Here is a 17,231-nt window from a genome sequence, read left to right as displayed (position 1 = left end):
TTAAATCTGATTATCTAAATTAAGCAGATTAAGATGAATTAAAAACCTCTCTTTCACAAATGTGTCCAGCTTTTCCCTTTCACTGTCTCTGGAACCACTCTGGAACAGGAAGTTAGTCCAAGGCTTGAAATCTGCCCATTTGTGCATCTTTTCTTTTTCTTTTAAAATATTTTAGCTCTCTGGTGGTAATTTATTATACACACATCTTAAATTATGTTTGTTTAAATAAATATTCAGAAAGAAAAACAGTCAAATTATTAAGAAACATTCTTTGCTTTGGACAAAATACTTTATAAAGAGTGTGTTCTGCTTTATAAGTGCACCACAGAGTCAGGCAGCGTTTCCTGTACTCAACTCAACCCTGGTAGCAAAGGCTACTAGTCCACACACTCCCTTACAACTGCCCGCATGATGTCAGAACATTTCATCTCTATCATTTATCACAGCCCCTGCATTATTATCTCCAGCATAAATAAACATCACATCTCTTCATTGTCAAATTACTAATGCAGGATGAGCCTTGGCTCTTAGCTCTTGTTTGCTTTTCTTGGCAGTGGTCACCATCATATCACTCACAGGCAGCATCCATTGCATCCTCCTTACCCAGATGAGAAGATACACAGGACTGTGGCTACAGTGATGTTGGCACAGTTGACCACGGTTTTTATAAGAAGACCCAGAGAAACCCAGAATTGTTCACCAAAGGACTCTCCACACTCTTCCTTTACTTTATATTAATCTTTTATCTATAGCTACTTTTTATTGAAAAATTTGCATACAATATATTGCGATGATGTTTTTGCCCCTTGAGATCTTCTCCAACCTCCATACCCACCCAAATTTGTGTTCTCTTTTTCTACTTAAAACAAACAGCAACCAAAACAAGAATAACCACAAGAAATGCATACACTGGCACACACAAATCCCCACAAAAAAACACAAAAGTGGAAATCAAATTAAACAGGTGAAAGGTTTGGACAAAAATGTCCAAACAAGCCAAAATGGAAGAAAAGATCTGCAAAAACACCATTGAGTTTGTTTTGTGTTGGACAGCTACTCTTAGGCAGAGGGCCTGCTCTGAAGTGTGGTCAATATATCTAATGATTTTTCCCTTGCCAGCAAGTATCAATTACAGAACAGCTTCTTGGTTAAAGGTGTGAGCTGATGTTCACTTCCCTTTCTCAGTATATAGCTGAATTTTATAAAAGATGTTTTCAATGGGATGCTCCTGTATTCTTGTACCACTCACAGCTACCCTCCCCGATTCAATCAAGTGTATCATTGTCAAAAGGATACAGATCCATTCTCCACACCTTGCCTATGTTGTACAATACACACTTTATCTTCACCTCGGTTACCTGTGATTTTCTTGCATGTACTTTTACTCCATTCTTCAATGAAACTCTTAGATATACAAGAACAAAGACTCTTTTTCGTCCTGGGCTTTAACATCTAATACAGTTACTACTAGTAAAATGCTCGTACTGAATAAGGTTTCTGAATGAGAATATTAAGAATAAAATCCAAAGTTACAGAAACTATTTACAACTTCAATAAATAAATTAAGCATGTAAAAATAATAAAAATGAATGCTATTTTCAATTTAATATCCAATATGTACTTAATTTTTTATTTTATGGCCCTTGAATAAAATCTATAAAAACCCCCTCAAATTTGAATGATTTATATTCTTGGCTATAAAAACCATATAAAAACAATAAATCAGTATTTGAAACTATTGCAGTGAAAGCATTTTATTCACTCATCCATCTAACCATTCATTCATTTATAGAAAAATCTATGTTGAATACATACCACACACCAGACTTGTGGCTTGAATCTTAAATGTCCCGCACAGGCCAAATGGATTATGCTCTTAGACTTCAACAGCCTATATGTTAAAGGCTTGACCAGGGTATGACATTATTAGGATGCAATGGGACCTCTAAGGGACAGAGTCCAGAGGATGAAAGCCATGTTACTGGGATTATACTGTGACAGGAAATATTATAGTCGTAGACCTCTCTCTCTCCTCTCTCTCTCTCTCTCTCTCTCTCTCTCTCTCTCTCTCTCTCTCTTTCCTGATCAGTGTGAAGTATCCATTTTCTTGCCAAATGCCCCACCGTAATACACTGAGACACCATGTATGCAAGGCCACGAAGCCATGCAACCATGAACAGAAACCTCTGGAACCATGAGCCACTTAAAGCTTTACTTCTCAGAAGTTGTTTATATAAGGTATTTTATTACAAGGATTGATATCTGTTAACACAAGTTCATTCAACTATGTGCTCATGCAACAGGGAATTCAACAGGATAAAGCACTTGTTCAAGGGGAAAGGAGTATAATCCCCAGGAAATACAGAAAGCAGCATAATTTCAATAAAATATGTGTTCGTGCTGTGTTGTATGTGTGTGGTATGTTAGTGTGACTATGTGCATGTTGTGCAGTGGTTGCAAGTACATGTCTATATGGAAACCAAAAAAAAAAAAAAAAAAAAAAAAAAAAAGATGTATTTCCTACCACTTTCATTTTTGTGACAAATTTAACTTGAAATTTATTGATGTAGCTAGACTACTCAGCCAATGGGCTTCAGGGGCTCTTCTGTCCCTGATGTCACCCGCTTCAGTATCTGCATAATGACACAGCCCTATGCCCAGCTTCTTATGTGTTTTCAGGTCCCTATGACTGCAAAACAAGCATCTTACAAGCCACCTTATCAAGACCTATTTGTTTTAATGAAACAATGTTTCCTGTGGGACAGGCTGACTTTGAACTTGCTATATACCTGAATACAACCTTGAATACTTTGTCTTTCTGTCTCTCCTTCCCAAATGATATGATTGTAGGCACATACCACAATGCTAGGTATAAGAATGTAATCTCAGACCCAATAATTAATCCAAAGAACATCACCTTGAGTGGTGGTGGTGGTGGTGGTGGTGGTGGTGGTAGACACATAGGCAGTATTTGGGTATAATGGCTTATGCTTTTAATCCCAGTGCCTAGAAAAGGAACAAAGATCACTATGACTTGAAAGCCAGCCTGGGCTACATAGCGAGTTTCAGGCTAACTCCTTTAATACAATGAAATCATGTCTGAAAAAAGCAAAAAAAAAAAAAAAAAAAAAAAAAAAAAAAAAAAATCAATAAAAATAGTGTATTTTTTCTCAGCTTTTTGGCTATAATCAAATTTAAAATTGGCCTTACCCACACACTGAGAGGACAAAAGAATAAGAACAATGCTTCACATATGTTGACATAAAACAAAATGCACGTTAAAAAATAATACAAGAAGATTGGTTTTGTTTTGTGAGAGAAATCATCACATTACTTGTTTACTTAGTAGCTCAGTAAGATGTCAACTTTAGGCCATGCCCAGTTTTAAAAGTCTTATCTAAGGTGAGTGAACACACAAATGCAGTAGCCAAGAAGAGACTTGATACCCTATGAGAATATATAGGGGGACGTAATCCCCCTCAGGAACAGTCATAGGGGAGGGGAATAATGGGAAAATGGGGGGTGGGGGAGGAATGGGAGGATACAAGGGATGGGATAAACATTGAGATGTAACAAGAATAAATTAATAAAAAAAATAAATTTAAAATTAAATAAAAGTATTTTTAAATTTTACATTAAAAAAAAAAAAAAAAAAAAAAAAGAAGTTTCCACCAGCCATCAACCTTGATTTTGGCTGCATTCCATAGGATGTTTTCTAAACTCAGGCAGCTGCTGCATTCTGAAGACTGGGGATGACAAATGGGGTAGAGTCTGCTTAAGGTCTTTGTAAAGTTTAGTGGAACATTTTTTTAACTGCAATGAGAGTTTGATGACCTCTTATTGTGCTGTTGACAAATCACGCCTCACAGACTAAAAGGACTAAAAGCATTTTTTAAAAGCATGGTTAAAATGTCTAGTTATCCCTGGATGGTTAAATACTGACCATATTCACGGCAAATTTTAGCATCCAAAATTTTGTAATTATTAGGCTGAGAGACACTATGATTCAAGAATTTAATTGCAATCACTGGGAGACACACAAATGTTCTCTCTGTGAAATGCAGCATTGGGGATGGGAGATTAATATTTACAGTTTAGTTAGGCTATGTCAGTCTAATCCACACGCATGAAGGATGATTTCCACCCCAGTTTGCCACTGCTCTGGTTGAGTCATTAATATTTAATTTCAATTTTAACAGGTTTGAGTGGGTTTATATTTTTCTAACCCAAATACATGAAAATTGAAAGACGATTATCTGGCTCTGCAAAAAGACAAGGAAAACAAAACCCCACAGAGATCTCACTTCACTCAAATAATGCAGACAGTTGCTAGGCGCATTGCGTGTTTTCCCACATGGTAAGAATTTACATGTTACTTTTCAAACTCAGCGTGCTTTCACATATTTGAGGTAGATATGTTGGGAGAGCGTCATACTTCTCAAGGAAATAATACAGCTCAAGTGCCCAAATATTCAAAATCCATAGGTAGGGTCGGAGAAGTCTCTTAGTGGACTGAAGACCAAAGCTCAGGTCTCATGTACTCACTCACATGAAAAGCATGAGGAGGTGGATCCACCTAATGCAGGGGATCCCAGCTCTAAACCAGCTAACTGTACTAGCCTGTATTGGCAAACTTCAAGTTCAGTGGAAGACCCTGTCCATGTAATACGGTAGAGAAGGACCAAAGATGATGCCTCATGTCGAGGTCTGGCCTATATGCACAGACATGGACACGCATGTGCACTTGAACATACGAACCTCATGCATGAACAAATAGCATACACAAAACACAAGGTTATTTAATATTTTCCTCAAGTCAAGATGTTAGACTGCGTTGTGTTCTAGGAAGGGAGCATCCCCTGGGCTTTATGTGAAGTTAACAAGGAAGTAACCCAACGCAAGCCAGATTTAGTGACTGTTTTTTCCTGCTGGGAATCTTTTTTTGATGTTGTTAAATAGCTCATGAACAATAGTTACTGTTAATGTTTTTAAACCTTGGAGGGAGGCTTTCCTGTTAACAGAATCGATATTTGAGCTAAAATGAAACAATCTGTAAGTCTATAAAGTAGAAAAGTAACCTGTCTCTCCCCATTGTATCTTGTCCCAACACTGTCTCAAAATTAAGTCTCTCAACAGACTCATTTCCACTTCTGTATCTTCTTTTTTTATTATTATTATTTTTTATTTTATTTTATTAATTTATTCATATTACATCTCCACTTCTGTATCTTCTAAAGAACCCATCGATATACATATATGTATGATATTAACTTGTCAATAAACTATCTGTGCTTATATCATTGAGTCATTGAGTACATATGATTTTGACAATTGCATTATAGAGTTATTGTTTAAACATATGCCTACACAATTAAATATACCTAAACATTTTTGTAATATATTTATATAAAATATACACATAAAGTAGTATGTCTCTGTAAATGGGATTCTATTAAATGCACTTGACTTCATCTTGTTATATATTTATTGCTTTAGTTTTCCTAACACTCCATCCATCCATCTAGCTTTCCTTTGCTCTTGTGTTTCTTCACTTGGCTGCACATGGATTATGCTTCTTCACTTTGAGTTGTTGGACAGTGATGTCATAACTCATTTGCCATCATTTCTTATTACTATGTGCAATCTGGCTTTCGGGTGTGCACACAGAGTTCAAGGCAGGTGTAAAAGTTGTCCTTGACCAGCTAATTAAAGACTTTTTAAAAATTTGTGTTTCAATGTCCACCGGCTTCCACTGAAAGCAACAGTCTTAGGACAGAGTGAAGGTGAACTTCCTCTGTCTCCGCAACATGCCAATTTTCTTAAGAGAACTGACTCCAGTGACACACTCTGGGTAAACGTCCATTTTACCAATACAAATGTGCTCCTTGTATTCTCAGCTTCTGATCCTCAAGTGCTGGACTTTCTATTTACATTCAAATACAACTTAATAAAAGTCTTAGTAACCTCAGTGAAATTAAGCCTGAGTGTTTTATTGAAAGCAGCTGTTTAGTTTTTTTTTTTTTTTTTTTTTTTTAAGTTAAAAGTAACCTGAGTCCACAGACAGGAAACTATTCTAGGATGCCATCCAATTATCCTTTGGGAAATGTTGTAAGTATTTTTTTTTAATTTTAATATTCATTAGTGACATAACTGCTTTCAAAGCCTGACAAAGCCAGACACTTTGCAATTAGCAAAGGCTGTTTCTTTTCATGGGAAAGGAGAGCTGTTGTACTTTGGAAGAGAGAAAGATAAGGGGATCCTTTTCTTTACAGCTGTTAAAGCAGCACAGTAGAGAGCTGATGGCTCAAGTAGACTATTCATCCTTCCTTACTGCCTATGGAAAATACACAGGCCAGCTGGTTCAATGCAGGATAAAAGAGAAAACTTCAAAAAGAATTTTTTCTCTTCTGTTCAGAGTGGCCACTTGGTATTGGTTCTGGATACTAAGTGAAATAGTCATGTAATACATCATTTCTCATAATAATGACAACAGAATAAAGCATTGTTTTCTAGGTGACACAGCAGATGGGCTTTTTAAAGGGCACACTGATGAGTACACACCAAAGAGCCTGGTTTGGTTGGGGCCTTCCTAAGCATTAAGGGGGATGGGTTGCTTAATGAGATCATTAAAACAGTAAAGCACTGGAGCATTCTAAGTGGCTATGTCAAGAGAGTGGGCCACTACATTCAAATGATGGAGCAAGCAATGTACACTCACACATAAGATGAGTAAATGAAATAATAGCAGTAAGGTTAGGCTTCCAGGGAATCCAATTTCAGCAGTCGGATCGGATCAGACACTCTCCTTAACATGACATTCTAATAGGATTAATATTTTCAAAGGGAAGTTTGGTGAAATGTTTATTGAAATGTCTTTTCTCTGGAAAATAACTAAATATGTTGAAATGCTGACTGGAAGAGAAAAGATGGAGATTGAGAAGATCAGAAATATTATTTATTACTAGGGATTTTGTATTCATTTATCTTCTAGAAGTCATTTAACAACTTCACTGATCATACAGTTTCCTACTGAGTTTTCTTTTTGTGTGTTATGACCCAGAGCACCAGAACTTTCGAGGGTTGGGGGGGGCATGGAAAAGGATCAGAGTCTCTGTTTCTCTGTCTCTTTATCTCTGTCTCTGTCTGACAGTCTCTCTCTCTCTCTCACTTAAAATTTTATTTACCTTTACTTATCTCTTCAGAGATCTGCCTCTAAGTAAATTGCATTGGTTATATGGGTTTCAGTGGAACAGTGACATGGGATATGAGTTTCCAGTCTTGAAAATGATGTATACTTACATTTTCAAATGATTAGAGATAAGGAAGCGTTTTATGTCACAGGAAAATTATAAAAAAATTTGAATTTCAGCTTTTGGTTGATAAAAATTTAACTTGGGATACAACTACACATATAATTTTTCAATAATCTTGGGTTTAATAGAACAGAGAGAAAACATGGAAACAGCTTCTAATTATCTATAAATGAGAAGCCCCAAATTCTGGTATCCCTAAAACCCATATACCTGAGTGGAAGGAGCTAAGTTACAGATGGAGGGGAACCATGCACTGTACAGGAGACACTCTTGTAAGTTGGCCACAGGTTTGCCACTCTATACCAGCCTGAGGAAATATTGGCTCAGATGACCTAAGAAGTAAAGCTTGGGGTTATATATTTAGATGATTGTGATTGGTAAATGAAGGAAAAGTTTTTATTACTATACAACAAAGTGCAAATTAAACCAGTCAAGCTAATGGTCTAGCTGTAAGCCAATGGTGAAAGTCATGCAAGTTCTTATACAGATCATATGAAATAGACACAATTGATGAACTTATAGCTTCCTTTGGAGCATTTTCTCAGCTTAAAAGAGCATTTTCCAGTCATCGGGTTGAACAAAGTTTATTTCTTAGAGAGGCGTGACTTTAGAAATATGTAAATATTGATACAAATATGTTTTTCATAGTTTTGAAAAATTATGGTATCTTATTTTTTTTTTTTTTTAATCTGAAAAAATTAATTTTATTTTATTTTTTTTTTTTATTAATTTATTCTTGTTACATCTCAATGTTTATCCCATCCCTTGTATCCTCCCATTCCTCCCCCCCCCATTTTCCCATTATTCTCCTCCCCTATGACTGTTCCTGAGGGGGATTACGTCCCCCTATATATTCTCATAGGGTATCAAGTCTCTTCTTGGCTACTTGCTGTCCTTCCTCTGAGTGCCACCAGGTCTCCCCCTCCAGGGGACATGGTCAAATGTGAGGCACCAGAGTATGTGAGAAAGTCGTATCACACTCTCCACTCAACTGTGGAGAATATTCTGACCATTGGCTAGATCTGGGAAGGGGTTTAAAGTTTACCTCCTGTATTGTCCTTGGCTGGTGCCTTAGTTTGAGCGGGACCCCTGGGCCCAAATCTGCCTATCATATTGTTCTACTTGTAGATTTCTAGGACCCTCTGGATCCTTTTATTTTGCTGTTCTCCCATGCGTCTCTCATTTAGAGTCCCAATAGGATGCCTTCCCCTCTGTCCCAGTTTCCTGGTAAGTGAAGGCTTTCGTGGGACATGCCCCTTATGGTATCTTATTATGATTTTTATTATTCCTTAAGTGTCAATCAATACCTAAAAATTGTATTTCTTTTTTTTTTTTTAAATTGTATTTCTTTAGAGAAAACTGTAGGGTCTTTGAGTTTAACTGTTCTGAGTGCCCAGAAGCCTTCATAGTACATGATATATGAGATAATTTAAATTTCTGTTGAGAAAAATTAAAAGAATAATAGGCAATGTTGTGGTCTAGTTACAAAAACCTCCAACACAAATGAATCAATCAAAGTGGCAGGGTGAGATCCACAAATATGGTCATAACAGGGAACATTCTGATCTGAATAAGTGTTTCCTAGATTACCATAGCAACGTGCAATACTGCCATGTGTTGTGTCTGTTTATAAACAGAATAGAGAATATACATGCACACCCACTGGGTATATATCTCCCTAGTGTCTAGGCTTGTAGAATATCTATGTACCATCGATACATAAATGTCAAACACTCACTGTGAAGCACCATGGTTCATGGGGACATTAGTAAGAGATATGTTTCTGTACTTCTGCTTTTTATTGTAATTCACTATAAGAGACTACACAACACAGCTCTTCAAATTGCCATGGTGAAAGTTATATTTTTCTCTGGAAATAGAGGTTAGAAAAGATGTATTTGTAATCATATGTGTACATAAAGCTACTTACTCACTATAGGCAAGAAATATGGTTGTAGTCTGATTTTTTAAGATTTCAACGGCTACAGAAATTATTATGAATGCTGATAGTGTTCAGGGAAGCAATTTGGTCTGTGGCCAGGAATAGGAGCTACTGCTAGTCAACAGATTTTATTTCTCTTCACACAAAGATTCCCTCTCCTGCCCCCATAACATTTCTTTTAAAAATTTCAATGAAAAAAATATTTGGAAAAAAATATTTGGTAGACTGTTCTAATGATTAAAAATATCTATAACCTTTGGTTCTCAAATGTATAAAGTTGAAGCTTGGTAGATAAATTTTCATAATTCTGACATATATGTACAGATAAACACAAGTGCAATTTTATGTAGAAACCTGTATATAAAAGTGAATGTAATTCCAATTGGACATATCCCAGGGTTTCTAGGTACTATTTTCAGTGAATCAGTGGTGAGGCTATCTTAAAATAAATTCCATATCCAAACTGTTTTAGAATTACCCACTGCCAGAACAAATGTTAAATTGCACTATTAGGAAAAATGAAATCAGTGTTGTGGCTCATCAAATGAGAAATGGGCCCCCGAAGGCTCGTGTATTTGAACACTTGCTTCTCAGCCTTGGTGCTGTGTGAAGTGTATCACCTAGGTGGACTTTCAGGGTTCATAGACTTCCTTAGCTTCCTGATCCATTCATCTACTCTCTGTGTGTGAATGAAATGTGGCCTCTCTCATTTCTGCTCCCATAACTGATAAACTCTATCCCTCTGCAGCTGTAACATAAAGTATACTCTTTCTTCCCCAAGTTACTTTTGGCTCTAGGGAACCCTGATTCAGTGAGGAGAGGAGAAAGAGGATGAAAGATAGGGTGGAGCCATGAGGAGATAGCAGGAACCATCAAGGGAAATGAACAAGGCCTTGGAGATTATTTAAAAGCAAGAATAATGTGGGGAATCTGAATGGGAAGAAACTATACTAGCATGGAGATTTAGAATGGAGCAATTATTCCACAGCATTGCGCGATAGGCTAATTAAATACATCCTGGTCTCTGTGCTGTTGTTTGGGTATAAAGCTATTTAAGGGGTAATCATTGCTTTCACTAAAATAGTAATTCAATGTTTCAATATTAAATATTCATTCAACACAGCAACACTGATGCTCTGGCAAGGGATCCCATCCAAAGACCTAGGTCTATGTGATCTGGCTGGAATGGAGATACGTGGGTTACAGCATGACCTGGCTGGGATATAGACATACCCTTAGTGCAGACTTTTAACCCCAAACCACATAGGTGTGGTTAGTCTGTACAAGGAAGCAACTTTGTTTGAATGTTGAATGCAGACAAGGTGATAAATCAGAGAAAGATTTGACAGAGTAGAATATGTCCAACTCTCACAAGAGCAGAGAGGAAAGAGAGGCAAATTAGGACAGAGTAGTGCAGAGGTAGAGAGAAAGGAGAAGGTTAACCAGGAGAGTTTTACAGAGGGCTGAGAGTGGGGAGCCAGGTGATGAGCGAAGATTGCTAGAGTTAGTTTGAGACCAAGCACAGCGATTCAGTTAGAATCTGAGAGAAGCAGTTTGAATCAGTCAGCTTGGAAAGTAGTTTGAGCCCGAACAACTGAGTTGAACCACCCGGCCAGAGAAAGAACTAGAACTGGTGAGCATATTCAGCAGTAAGCCTCCAAAACAATTGCTTTAAGTTAACAGAAGGTACTTTCACACTTTTCTTATGAAGCTCAGAGTGGTTTACTTAATAGCAAGTGACTAAGTTACACAGTCTCCATTGAGTTGCAAGCTTAGTTTTGCTCATATCTAGGATAGTACACTAAAAACAAAACAAAACAAACAAATGCCATTAATCAGGTAATTCACGATTGTACAGATGAAATTAGGCAGCCTTGTTTCTGGGGATACCACACCTCCTACAGTTACTAGCTTCCACAGGAAAAAAAGGTTGTTGGATTTGGACTTTCCAAATTTTCCTGCTCGTATCCCGATAATAGTGCAGTAGTCATATCTTTGAGGACACCATTCTCTTACTCAGCAACTTTTAGAGAGACGTGTCTGACAAAGACTGTGTTTTCATAACACCAAGAATCAAACAAATTACCTAAAAATTGATAAAGGAAAATGTAAATGTGTACTTAGTATAAATGTACATACTCACTAGTCAAATGCACCAATACACAAGTATTAACACAGACATTCATCTTTTCAGTAGGCCTATTGAATCTTACCAATAGTTCAGATTCCCAATTACATTTTTGCTCCAGTTTTTAAAAATATATTTTTTATTATAATTTATGCACATTACATCTCGATTGTGATCCCCTAGCTCTTGTCTTCCTATTCCCACCCTTCTTACTTATTCTGCCCTATTCCCACCTAGACTTCTGACAGGTAGGTTCCTCCACCCCAATTTGAACACAGTCTTTCAGATCTCATCTGTATAGCCTGCATCCCCGTCCTCTGTGTTCCCACGGGGCCTCTCCACCAAGGGGCAGTGGTACAATTTCAGGAGCCAGAATTCCTGTCAGCAGTCCCTACTCCACCCCCCCCCACTTCCCTACGTGGATAATAAACTGGCCATTGGCCAAATCAGAACAGGCCATCTAGGTTCTTTGCTTGAAATGCCCTTGGTTGGTGTATCAGCTTGTGCAGGATCCCCTGGGTCCAGATCTACCAGCCTTGATAATCTCCTTGTGGAATTCTTGACACACTCTTCCTCCTCCACCCCTTTCCCCATTCCTTAATGCCCCAATTCTTCCATACAACTTGCAGCTACTTGTCCAGAGTTCCACTTTCAGTCCCAGTATCTGTCCTGATCTCCTGCTGGGTGGAGTCTCTCAGAGTACTTCTATTTTGGGCTAATATCCACTTATAAGTGAGTATATAACATCTTTCTTTGTCTGGGCTACCTCACCCAGGATGATCTTTTCTAGTTCCATCTATTTGCCTGCAAATTTCTAGATTTCCTGGTTTTTAATAGTTGAATATTATTCCATTGTGTAATGTATTACAGTTTCTTACTATTTTTCAGTTAAAAAAACATCTAATTTGTTTCCAGGTTCTAGCTATTATGAGTAAAACTGCTCTGAACATAGTTGGGCACATGTCCTTGTTGAATGGTGGAGCATCTTTCTGGAATATGCCCAGGAATGGTATAGCACTAATGGTGGCACTATTCCTAATTTACTGAGAAAGAGCCAGATTGATTTCCAAAGCAGTTGTGCAAGTGTGCACTCCCACAAGCAATGAAGGAATGTTCCCCTTTTCCTACATCCTCACCAGCATGTGCTGTCACTTGAGTTCTAGATCTTAACCATTTTGGTAGGTGTAGGATAGATTTTCAGAGTGGGTTTGATTTGCATTTCCCTGATGACTAAGGACATTGAGCATTTCTTTAAGTGTTTCTCATCTATTCAATATTCTTCTGTTAAGAATTCTCTGTTTTTCTCTGAACCCAATTTTTAAAATTTGGTTATTTAGTTTGGTGGTGTATCATTTCTTAAGTTCTTTATATATTTTGGATATTAGCTCTTTGTCAGATGTAGGGTTGGTAAAGATATTTTTTCCAGTCTGTAGGATGTCATTTTGTTCAGTTGACAGTTTATTTTGCCTTACAGAAGCTTTTCAGTTTCATGAGGTCCCATTTATTAGTTGTTGACCTTAGAGCCTGGGCTGTTGGTGTTCTGTTCAGGAAGTTGTCTGCTGTGACAATGAGTTCAAGGCTTTTTCCTAATTTTTCTTCTAACAGATTTATTGTGTCAGGTTTTTGTTGTTGTTGTTTGTTATTGTTGAGGTCTTTAACCCATTTGAACTTTAGTTTTGTGTAGGGTGATAAATTTGGATCTATTTGCCTTTTTCTACATGTAGCCATCCAGTTAGATCAGAACCATTTGTTGAAGATGATATCTTTTTTCCATTGTATGGCTTTGGCTTCTTTGTAAAATATCAAGTGTCCATAGGTGTGTAGGTTTATTTCTGGGTCTTCAGTTTGATTCCATTGAACAAGCAGCCTATTTCTATGCCAATACCATGCTGTTTTAATTACTGTTGCTTTATAGTACAGCTTGCGATCGGCATGGAGATTCCTCTAGAAGATACTTTATTGTATAGGACTGTTTTAGCTATTCCCTGGGTTTTAGGTTTCTCCATATGAAGTTGAGAATTGATCATCTTTCTAGATCTGTAAAGAATTGTGTAAGCATTTTGAAGGGCATTACATTGAATCTGTAGATTGCTTTTGGTAAGATAGCCATTTTTACTATGTTGATTCTCCCGATCCATGACAGTATATTGGGGGTGGGCAGAATCCACTTTGTAGTCATAATAGGCACATAATAGTACCAATGGCCAACTTTTTGAAGAATGATTAAGTTAAAAGCAACAAGAGGAGGGATGTAGGTGGTCTGCCTGAGTTACAATTCCAAGCATGAAACCAGTTATATTTGAATGTCTTATGCAGCCGTATTAGGGTTTCGGTTGTGATGAACCACGGTTTCCAAAAGCAACTTGGGTGCAAAGGGTCTATTTCAGCTTACAACTCTCACATCACACTCTGTGCTGGCTATTCTTGGTTTTCAACCTGACTACATCAGGAGTTAACTAAAATCCAAGTGAAGTGAGAAGATACAACCTAAATGCAGCTCTTTTGAGGTTGGAGGGGCCACCATTTAAGCCACCTTCTGGTGGTAGCCTGTGTAAAAGACATAGAGGAAGGAATGACTTGCTCTTTGCTGGCTTGCTCTCATTCTCAATAGGAAGTTTATTCTTTTTTCACTGGCATTAGAGCCTCCTTTGGGATTCTGGCATATACAACAGACCAGCTGAGACGTCCAGCCTCACAGACTGAAAAACTACTGGGTTCTTGGACTTTCCTTTTTGGAGACAGGCATTGTTGAAATAGTTGGACCATAACCTGTAAGCCTCTCTAATAAATCCTGTGTGTGTATGTATATACGTATGTATGTATGTATGTATGTATGTATGTATGTATGTATGTATGAAAATATGTATAAAACAAAATCCCTCCCCAGCAAACAGCAAACATTAAATATCTTTTTATTTGTCTGCTTTGTTCTGTTTTGTTTTGTCTGCTGGAGACAGATTTTTCCTGTGTAACAACAGACTTTGCTTGGCATTCTTCTTTTAGACCACACTGGCTTGGAACTCACAGAGATCTGCCTGTTCCTGCCTTGAGAGTGCTGGGGTTAAAGGTGTGTACCATCACTACCCAGCTTACTTGTCTGTATTTAGAAAACTTATTCAATAACCCATTGATAAAAGAAGTATGTTTACCTGATTGTCTTCATTTATTATTTTCACAAATGTCTCCATATGTGAAAATATCTCAATCCAAAAAGCTGTCTTCTGGTTTCACTGTTTTTCTCCCCTCCAAAGCATCAGCTAAAGAACAGAAGGAATAATGTTTATTTGCTCCTGGCTGTGAATACACAGTGTTCTGTACACTGAAGGCTGAATTTATACATATGTGAATTGTGTATATATCAATATCTTGCATAAGGGAATGGTATATATATATATATATCTTGCATATGTATGGAATGACTAAATCATCAAGACTTTCTTGGATTTGCAAGAAGCAGCTAGTAGATTTCCACAAATTTAGTTGGTTTTCTGAACAAACCATAGGATACAGGGATTGGTATAATTTCTACTTAAAAATTGACAAAGGGTGCCTAATGTCTTTCTTGGTTTCATTTTATTTACAAAGAGCCTGGTTTCAAGCAGAATTATAAAACTTCAAAATGTCACCCACTGCTTGTGCCTTGGTAAAGAGCCACGGGAGAGATGAGGACACAGAAAGATCACAGAAGGATTGAGAGAAGATGAACATGTGAGCAAACAAGCAAAAACAAATCCCAGTGTCTCCTGTAATTTGTCTTATATTTCCGTAAGTTAGTAAAGGAAATTCTCTCAATCTCAGAAAAAATGAACTTGAGAAAATAGTCTAATGCCTAATAACTTCTGAAAGTAGCTTTCTCTCTCTCTCTCTCTCTCTCTCTCTCTCTCTCTCTCTCTCTGTCTGTCTGTCTCTCTCTTTCTCTCTCCCCCTCTCTATTTCTCTCTTTCTTTCTTAGTATGTGTTTTGTGCCCAAAGAGACAAGAAGAGAGTGTTTTTATTTCACAGAGTTCGAGATACAGGCAGTTACGAGATGCTTGACATAATTGCTGGCAGCTGTTCTACAAGAACAGAATGAATGCTCTCTAAACTGCGGGGCTACATGTCCAGCCAGACAATGACTCTATAACATAGCTTCTGGCTTCTCCTTTACTGCAGTTACTAGTATCCTCCTGAGTTCACATGCTAAGTACAGATGGATGTAGTTCTACCCATTAATCATACATTTTCCAAGATCCCTGGTTTTTGTTACAGTCTCGTTCACAATCGGTTTTTACTGCATCACTACACTGCTATATCGTGCTCTCATCACAGACAGAAATAGTCCATAGGACTTCTCTTGGTACTCTGGCTGATTCTGGCTGTTTCCACTAACTCATGCCAATTTGGTAAGGCCTTGCTGTTTCTGCTGGATCTTGCCACCACTATGGATTTGTTATTTTCGCTTTGGTGTTGGCTCTTGGATTGGACTGCTGGTATGCTGACAACTGAGAGTGGAATTGGTCTGAGAAACTGCCTAAACAGTTCCACAACCCCTTTTTCTTTTTTAAAATACTTTTATTTTATTACACATGTATAAACCAAACTACATACAGCAGGGAGAACCATGTGACAATCATGAGAATAATGAGTTCTATACATGTTACATTCGCAGTGACTTGGTGATCTGCATTCGTCTAGTTTGAAGTGTTTTTCCTGTCTTGTTGAGTCTAAATTTCCAAATGCGATTCAATACCTATCCTATCTCAACTCTAATAGCTTAACTTCTTTATCTTGATCTGAGACAATCTTGTCCCCTAATTAGCGAAACTTGGTTGTAAAACTATATTATCTTGTCTTCAATGCCCCTCAGAGACTTGAGAAGGAATAAAACTGGTGAACCAGCAGTGTAGGTTAGAAGCTTCCAAAATGTACAAATTGACTTAAGACAGGTTACTGCCTGACCAGTCACCCAATACACTTTATAAAGTTGGAGCCTCATCTTCAGCTTTCTGTCCTAATATCTCTGCCAGACTTATTTGCAGGGCAGGAACTACTGAGGACTTGCTTATCCTAACTTGGCAGAGTGCGGCTGTCGACTCTGCTTGCATCTAAGTTGCCCATTTTTAGGCAGATTATGTTTGTGGCAGGAACAAGGACATTTTGCTCAGTGGCTATTTTGCCACCTCACAAGCTCTTTTTCTTATTAACATTCTCCCTTTCTTCCTTCCTTCCTTTCTTTTTTTTTTTTTTTTTTTTTTTTTTTTTTAAGACAAGGTTTTTCTTGTAGTCCTGGCTGTCCTGGACTCATTTTGTAGACCAGGTTGGCATCAAACACAAAGAGATCCACCTGCCTCTGCCTCCAAGGCTGAAGAGTTTAAGAACCCTAAATAAAGTAAATTTTGAAAAAATCTAAGCCTACAATTCAACAATGTCAAGTTATTATAAGTACAGCACATAAAACAGGTAAGCTATTGTCATTGACTGAGAGAAATAGCCACTAAATGTTTGTTCTTATCCTAACCTTTCATAACTTTTCCAAAGTCTTGATCATTTGAATTTTCCTTAATGCCTATCTGGGTGTTTCTTGGTGATTTAACTGAACCTGATGCCATTAAATGAATTCAGGGAGCTCTGGCCCCCTCAAACCACTTGTTTTGATTTGTTGCTACATTTAAAATTTTTATACATATGCGCTAATGTATGGGTGTGTGCATATACATGCCATAGTGTATTTATAGAGACAGAAAACAAGTTCAGGGGTTATGTCTCTCCTTTCATCACTTGGATCCTTGAAATCCAACTGAGAATGCCTGGCTTGAAAAGAAATAACTTTCCAGGTAGAGTTAGTTATCTTGCAGCTCACTGCCTGATT

The sequence above is a fragment of the Acomys russatus genome, chromosome 13, assembly GCF_903995435.1.
Source record: "Acomys russatus chromosome 13, mAcoRus1.1, whole genome shotgun sequence".
Lineage (NCBI taxonomy): Eukaryota > Metazoa > Chordata > Mammalia > Rodentia > Muridae > Acomys > Acomys russatus.
The sequence above is the reverse complement of the archived record's forward strand: the minus strand, read 5'-3'. Positions refer to the sequence as shown.